Raw genomic sequence first — 8,457 nt, forward strand, 5'->3', positions numbered from 1 at the left:
ACACACACACACACACACACACACACACACACACACACACACACACACACACACACGAAAACACGTACACTGCCCCTAACCCACTGCTGCACTCTAACAACTACTACTTGTTATATTAATGAATGTGCAAATATATATATATTTATTATTATTGTTATTAAAATTACTATATTTCTTTAAATAAGTTTTTAGTTGGGGCATTATGGCTTCCCTTGACATTGAACGCATCTCTACAGTCTCCGCTTAGCGTGTTCTATGCGCTCATGCACATTACCTGTGCAAAGCGTAGTGTTGGTTCCGAAGAGGTCAGTGGAAGGAAAGCTGCTTGAGTTGGTGGAATGGGCTGATCCCCGTTTGAGTCTGTTTGGCTGCAGCGTGGCGGGTACACACTATTATGTGTTTCTTGTCCCGATTGGAAGATGAGAAACTTCTGATAATTTGTGTGCTCTTTGTTGCAATTGGTCGCTGCTGTTTAGATAAGATCTCTCCCACGCTCCAAAAGAAGCTCTCCAGTCAAAGTTGATAAACTTTAAACTGAGAATTTAAACTCGTAGTTGTGTCATTTGTTTGGTTTCTCTTTGGTTGTTGTTGTTTCCTTTTTTTGCCCTTTGCTTTTTTATTTGGTGAAATTATAAACAGTTTGGTTTGTTGAGTAAATCTTAAATTTGTAGTACATATGTGACGGGCCACTACGGGGTGTGGCAGTTTGCAGCTCCACGTTGCTGTCGCTTCAAAATATCACTGACGCGCAGGTGGATTACAGATGTTCTTTTTATTGTAGCACTGTAACACAATATGGCAGGAACAGAGCTGCACTCAGTCTCATATCACTCTGCGTTCCTCGTAGCTCTTGACTACGAAAAAATACTGTTTCTGTTCTGAAGAAAACAAACTATACGTGTGATTGTCGAATGTTTTTAACTAAAGCAATCTGGTAAAACTGATCAGAATCCCCTTTTTTTTGTACAATTATTTACAGTAAAAGAAAAAAAGAACACATCCGGTCCCATTTGTGAAGTGTCGTTGAACACACCGCACGGAGCAGAGACGTGACTGCGTAATACCAATGAATGGTGGCCGCGGTGAAATGCGCGTTTGCGCCACGAACACAATCAAACAAATGAAAAATAACGACATGAACAACTTGATACAGCAAAATTGTAAAGAAATAAACATGACCTGCAACACAGTTTGGCAGGAGCAGAGCCGCATTCAGTCTTGTATCTGCTCAACAAACAAGCATTTGCCTATCAACTCAAGGCACAAAAAGGTTCAGTCGACAAAATGTAATTCTGACAATGACACAGAAAAAAATGTCAGAACAATTACGTGAACTACTTGACCACATGGCGGCACGGTGAATGACTGCTTCGCACATCGGTCTCACAGTGCAGAGGTGCAGGGTTCGATTCCGGCTCTGGCCTTCCTGTGTGGAGTTTGTATGTGCTGCGTGGGTTTCTCCGGGTAGCTTGGTTTCCTCCCACATTCCAAAAACATGCATGACAGGTTAATGGAACACTCTAATTTGTCCCGAGGTGTGAGTGTGAGCACGGATGGTTCATCGGTGTGTGTGCCCTGCGGTTGGCTGGCAACCAGTCCAGGGTGTACCTCGCCTACTGCCCGAAGACAGCTGGGATAGGCTCCAGCATGCCCCATGACCCTTGTGAGGATATAACAGATCAGAAAAGGGATGGATGGATAGACTTGAGCACAACACGTAGCAGAATAAGAAAAACAAATTGAAATATTAATATAGAAATCTGCGATTGGCTGGCAACCAGTTCAGGGTGGATGGATGGATAATGTAGAACTGTCAATTGATCCGGACTATCGACTATCTGTATTCCGCGGAGCTCTGGTGCCACACCGTCTACTCTTGCGTCACTTCCATAATTTAATAGTGTTTTACATATATATATATATATATATATATATATTTATTTTTGCACATGTTGCTGGTTACTAACAAGGAGCTGACTGTATATTGCCAGACATACCTCAATCATCAAGAGAAAACCAAAGGGACCTTGCCCTCCGCTCTGTTACACAACTTTGAACACTAAAGCATGGCAAAGCTGTTTTTGTTTCCAGTTACCAGACTTCAATCGGTTGTTCAATTGGCCTCGTTCCGGACCCCTTGGAGAGCTGTGTGTGTGGGTAGTGTGGCAGTACTAGCTTGGGTGGTTTGAAGAGGGCTGAGACTGGGACAAACTGGCAGCATTATTTTTGTAATGTCATGTCATAAAACACTTTCCAGCATCTCTTTGATGTTTTCATCATCGTCTTGTGGGTTTTTTTCTTCTGTGTGTGTGTCATTTTTGTTTTAATGTTTTTCTTTTTTGGGTGCGTGTTGGCTTGTGCAGCACCAGTACGTGACGTGGAAATTTACGTTCTCAATGTCGATTGGCTGACGACAACGAGGGATGGACCGGGCCCACATGTGTGGGCTTGAAATACTGACGGAAGCAGTGATGGACTTCTGTCAGTCTGACCGAATGACCTTCTCTGTGGTTAAATACAGCGGGAGGACGCTCTTGGCTGCCTACAGCCATTGTGATGCCTGAAATGGCAAAGGCTTTCATTTAAAGTTTAAAAGGGCTTACTTTAACCAGAATCCCATTTTGCATTGTGGCCAAGGGTTAGACTCCAATCCAAGTCACTTGTACTCCTGCTCCTGCTGTCTATAAATGCTCGTTGTGATTCTTCTTCTTCTTGGGTCACTGGTGGACTAAAGGTCTTTGGTGCATATCTACAGGAAGTACAATGCGTTTCCATTTTTCATCTATGAAAGCAAACCTGCTTGTATTCCCTGTGACCAAACACAAGCAGACAAGCGGGTGCAAAACGAACATCCGTCAGTGATCGACTGAGAGGTCTGTCAGTATTTAATACGGTTAGTGATGATTACGTTGACGGACGAAATTCTACTATTGTCAATATTTAGTCTGTCCCCCCCCCCCCTCCCCCATCATTTGTGAGCGTAACGAGTTTGTGCTTGGAAGTGATAGCCAAAATATAGATATAAAAATAAATAAATTATTATTATTTAAAAAAAGAAAACAAAGTGCTACTACATTTTACACTTTTTAAAAGTAAATAAAACTCACTATAATCATAGGAAAAATGTCCTGCATTTGTGTTTGTCAGTTAATATCACAGATGAGCTTTCAGTGTTCATTTTAAATGCATTTTTGGTTTTCCTGTACATCTGTAGCTACAGAAGATCTTAAGAATTGTAGTTTATTTTACTTGAAGCAAAAGCGTGAGACATACGTCCTGTGCCATATTACATATACTTGTACATTTACATTTATAAGATGCAAATGAATGCCTGCTCCAGGACTTCTTCCTCACCTCTTTTTGCCGCATATACAGTTGGGTTTTGTATGGTGGCAGTCGCCCTCCACCTCCCAAAAACGTATTGAAAATACTTGCAGGATGACTAGCTACTACACCTACCTGACTGAAACGTCTCTTGCTTAATGGCTCACATGTGCTGCCACATTCTGGATTGGCACTTGGCCACTTGCTCACTTTCTGGTCTATTAAAAAAAAAATACATCTATAAATCAGGCCAAATGTTTCTCTGCACCACATAAATCTTGGAGAGGTGCTTCTTTCTGCTGTGGCAACTGCCAGAATTGGTCACATATGTGGTGAGACGTTGGGTAGAAAAGAAGACCAGAAAACCCCAGCGAAGACCGCACTAAATGTGCCAGCAACCATTGGCATCATTAACTACAGCAGCGTTGAGACCAGAGAATCTCCTGGGGTATGAGGGGGGGGGGGAAAGTAAAACTGAAGCTGAATACAAGACATAGGAGTCAGAAGTGACATCATTGCATTTCAAGTGCAAGCTGCAGCTTTGGTTACAAACTCTTCATGTCCACCATATAGCAAGCTAGTATTTTAGGGCTAAGATTGCAAGAGATAAATGCAAGTCCATTGGAGCCTAACCCAGCCGGGACCTGCCAGTCATTCACAGGGCACATACGGTATAGGTCAGGGGTGGGCTACCTTCAATACTCAAAGAACCATTTGGACTGTCTCCCATCGAACAATAAAAAGAAAAGCAAACTACTAAACACTGGGAACCACAAAATCCTGCTTTCAATCTAAAGTGAAAATAAATGTGTTGCATTTATGAAATAATATGACTGCCCCCGAGTGCCCAAAGTTTCACAACTTTTTAAAAAGATCTTTGTTTGAAGCTTACTTTCAAATAAAATAATTACTGTCTTTCTGGGTCCTCCTCGAATTTCCATCCATCCATTTTCCGATTCGCGTATCCTCACAAGGGTCGCGGGGGGTGCTGGAGTCGATCCCAGCTGTCGGGCAGTAGGCGGGGGCACCCTGAACCAGTTGCCAGCCAATCACAGGGCACACAGAAACGAACAAGCATTCGTGCTCACACTCACACCTAGGGACAATTTGGAGTGTTCAATCAGCCTGCCGTGCATGTTTTTGGAATGTGGGAGGAAACCGGAGTGCCCGGAGAAAACCCACGCAGGCACGGGGGAGCATACAAACTCCACACAGGAAGGCCGGAGCTGGAATCGAACCCGGTACCTCTGCACTGTGAGGTCGATGCGCTAAACACTTGAACTCCAGGCCGCCCTTAAAAAGATCCCTTTTACTTAATAATGTAGGAAATATATTAGCGAAATAATAGGCAATTCCGAGATTTATTTTACCTGGTTAATGTGATTTTTGTTTTCCTCTTAAAAAGCACACAGCACCAGCACATGAGGCAAGGAAGACATCACCCTCATCTATATTCCAACAAATCCACGTCAACACATTATCTCAAAGCATCACTGTAAAGCCCTGAAAGCATGACCATCATCTTGCAAAGAGAAAGAAAAGAAAAAGAAGTCGTGCAAAGCTTTCACAGTGAACATCTGCTTGGCTTGGCTTTTCTTTCCTCGCTAAACGACTGCTGGCAAGCCACTTCCAAGCAATGTCTACCTGACGATTGGCTTCAGTCTGAAATGTTGAGATCACACAAAAATGGAAGATGAACTCTTTGACCTGATAATCGTTGGACAGCGTGTTTCGGATATTTTAAAGTCAATCATCGAGGTTCCTCTTAAGAAGTCTGGAGAACAGCATTGACAGTAAGTACAGACGGTGTACAGAGGCCAAATCCTTCACTGCATTATTACTTTGCGGGGAATACAATTCTGCATTTGGGATTTTTTTTTTTCCGTCGCTAATTACATACGCAGTCGTGCTTTGGCTGCAAATACTCCGCTGCTCATTTACCACACAAACCCAAAATGTGTTTAATCCCTACATCTGATTCCTCTCACAGTCCAACCACAAGTTCAAAGCTCATCATTAGTCTGAGCATTTACTCTGGCCAGAGCAGAACACAAGTTGCGGTTGAAACCAACTTCACACGATCATTCATTCACCCAGCGCGTATGCATAAGAGTTTACTGTCAGAATAAATAGCGTTCAAATTTTAATCCAGGAGTTGAAAATCCCATGTCGACTGCATCTGGTGAGGACATGCAAAAACATGCAACTCAACCTTTCACTGCGCCACGGCTTTTCTTTCATTCAAATTCCTCCCACTTCTCTCGACTTCCTGATCTGGCGTCTTCAAAGTGGCGCAGTGCGCGGTGGCGGCGGCGTCGGCATGCACCTGTGCCAATAAACATGAAAGCATTACACCGGCGTGTATGGCTCAAAACAGAAATCCTGTTTCTGTTTTTAAACCAAAGCATGATGTGCATTCTGCAAATGTTAGCACATGTGACAGGATGAAGATGCTGATGCTGATGCCGACAATTTGTGTGCTGATATGCATTTTGTTCAGCGTTTATTGAGAACAGAACTTGCTTCCCGTACGGTGCCAATGGTCACTGCCTCCAACAAGCACTGAACTTTTATTCATGTTCACGAGTCATCAACCTAATAGCATAATTTCCCTGAGTCATTTTTGCTTACTTATCATATCATATCAATTAAAAACAACCAATGTACCTGCTAATTTTTTTTTTTTTTCCTTTGGATCTAGTAAGATTCTCAGTGATCCATGTCACGGTAATCCACAAAGGTTGAATTAAGGCAGCAGGATTCTTTGTTGAATTTATTTTGTTTCTTGGGTTTGTTTTGTTTTTTTTCTTTAGAAAAATGTTTAAAAATGACTCAGGCCAGCCGCACACTGTAGTTGAATCCAACTTGGATTGGATCATCGCAAAAAAGAAAAAAAGACAATTGGCAACTCACACCTGCACATTGACCGATTTGATCGAGGGATGACGTTAAACTGCCAGCCTGTATACGCTTTTGAGGCGCCACACTATATTGTCCTGTATCACTTTTACTGATCGTAAAAAGTTTAAAATGACACTCAAGGGAGAAGACTGTTGCCACAGAGAGAGGATGCGGGCGAAAATACAGTCTATGTATAAAAAGGAACAAAAACAGAATAAGTTGAATAATATCTCTTAAAGCAAAGCGTATGAGAGCCCTAATTGATAGAGAGAATTTGCTAAATCGGGTTGCCTTCTCCACTGGCTATTTCCAGAGTAGAAACAGTAACAAGATGTTCTCTGAATGGCAGAGTTGGGTGGAGAGAGTCCTGCCTGGAATCAATGAGGCAGATGAAGTTCGCACTTCCAAACCTATCGAGCCTTTCACTCCTCTCCAAAACCTCTCGTCTCCTCGCAGAACCATCCGTAACATTCTTTCATCTTCTTCCTCTCTCTTTGCATCGCGAGTCTTGACCTCTTTCATTCATGCTTTTCTAGAGGCTCCGTTTTCGCACCGCCATTCATAAATACTTTCTCTCTTTCGGTTCGGATTCAACAGCCCAGAATGCACTGCATGACGGAATCAAGTCTCAATGGCTGCTTCTTGAAGATCAATGCTCTCTACTGACCTTTTCAACTTCAGTCTTGTGTACTTTGTGAATAGGAACAATACAATCATGCTAAACTTGCAACTTTCAATTTTTTTAGACCAAAAGAAAAAAAAATTCAAACAGCTCTGAAATGTTATTTTGAATAAACTAATACTGACAGTTAGAAGCATTTCATTACCAAAATGTTTTTTTAAAAATCACTATTTGGCATAAGACGATGAATATTTTGAATTTGGATCGAGGGTGCGGATTAACCACGAGCGCATGCTACTCAGTTTGCTTAGTCAGGGATAAACTTAAAAAGTCAAACAAATGTCATATCCTCATGTTCAAAGACTTTAGTAGTGACCTTTGACTGAGTCTAAGCCTCTCACGGCCAGTTCAAGCGGTCACGGGACATCCCCGAGGCATTATTGGTATTACTGTAAGAGGGATTACTATTTGTTTGCGCGTCTATTCATGCATTAAATACTCTTTCTAGGATGTAATCTCACAAGCTTGCTGGCTGACATTTGCATAACGCGCGCGCTCATTGTGAAAGAGAACATAATGATGATAAATTAGACAAAGCACAAAGCAGCTTCTGTTGCTACAATGAAACATGCTCTTCTCTGTTGCCAACACGCATCTGAAAAATCATTAACAGATGTCCATACCAACAAACAGCTCAAGCTCACTACAGTAGCCTACATTGTTCCTTTTTGTCGGGCTCGATTCCCGAGCATTTCCTCAATTCCTCCAAGGCGGCTCACGGGCCGATCCAGTTGCGCCACAAACTCATGCGAGTACTTGCAAAGCAATATGCGATGTATTCAGAATTGACCTCACACGTACTCAACACTCTCATTATTTGTTTTTAGCCATGATCTCCCAACTTTCTCTTTGTGCAGTGATCACCTCTCTCACATGGTGCATGACTTCACTTTTCACATAAAAACTCACCGTGCTTAGGGATTATAAAATTAACCTCTCATGTTTTTCTATTTATCTCTTTCCATTGAGTCTGTAGAAAACATTGAGCCTCTCTGCGCTTGTTAAGTCGCATGGCTTTCAAGTAAAATGGACTGCATCGACTGCGAGCCCGGATTGTCTCCACCACAACCAGCGCGGTCTTTATTAGCATAATACTTATCACCTCATAATTACTGCTTCACGTTTCATGATTGAAGAAACAGAGTGTGCAAGGGTGAGATCTTTGCCAGGCAGTTAAATTTAGAGAAAACTACAAGCGGCCTGCTGTGAGACGCAACACACTCAGGAATTTATTGTTGGTCTCATAAAAACAATGAGAAGCAGAACTGTTAAAATGTAGGCATGGTCCTCGGAGGGACAATGCAGCAGAAGGCTCAGTTGAAGGTTCTCTAATGGAATAATTCAGAGACAAAATATGTAATCACCATTATTGCTATTATTCCTTTGGGACTACGCCGCAAAGCAAATGGTGAAAATTATCCTATAATAATAGTTTAAACCCTACTACACTATCCTACAGGGATTTTTATATTGTGCATAGACTGTGTGTGTGTGTGTGTGTGTGTGTGTGTGTGTGTGTGTGTGTGTGTGTGTGTGTGTGTGTGTGTGTG

At 42.2% G+C, this 8,457-nt stretch overlaps 1 protein-coding gene across 1 annotated transcript in view; it reads right to left on the reverse strand.

Moving 5' to 3' along the window:
• Window positions 1-2,280, reverse strand: part of emilin3b (elastin microfibril interfacer 3b) — a 38,292-nt gene extending 36,012 nt beyond the window's left edge. Inside the window, exon 1 of the mRNA XM_019868421.1 lies at window positions 2,096-2,280. The gene's annotated coding sequence lies outside the window, so the exon portion shown is untranslated. The remainder of the gene's footprint in view (window positions 1-2,095) is intronic.
• Window positions 2,281-8,457: the final 6,177 nt, after the last annotated feature.

The sequence above is a fragment of the Hippocampus comes genome, unplaced genomic scaffold (assembly GCF_001891065.2).
Source record: "Hippocampus comes isolate QL1 unplaced genomic scaffold, H_comes_QL1_v1.1 scaffold41, whole genome shotgun sequence".
Taxonomy (NCBI): Eukaryota; Metazoa; Chordata; class Actinopteri; order Syngnathiformes; family Syngnathidae; genus Hippocampus; species Hippocampus comes.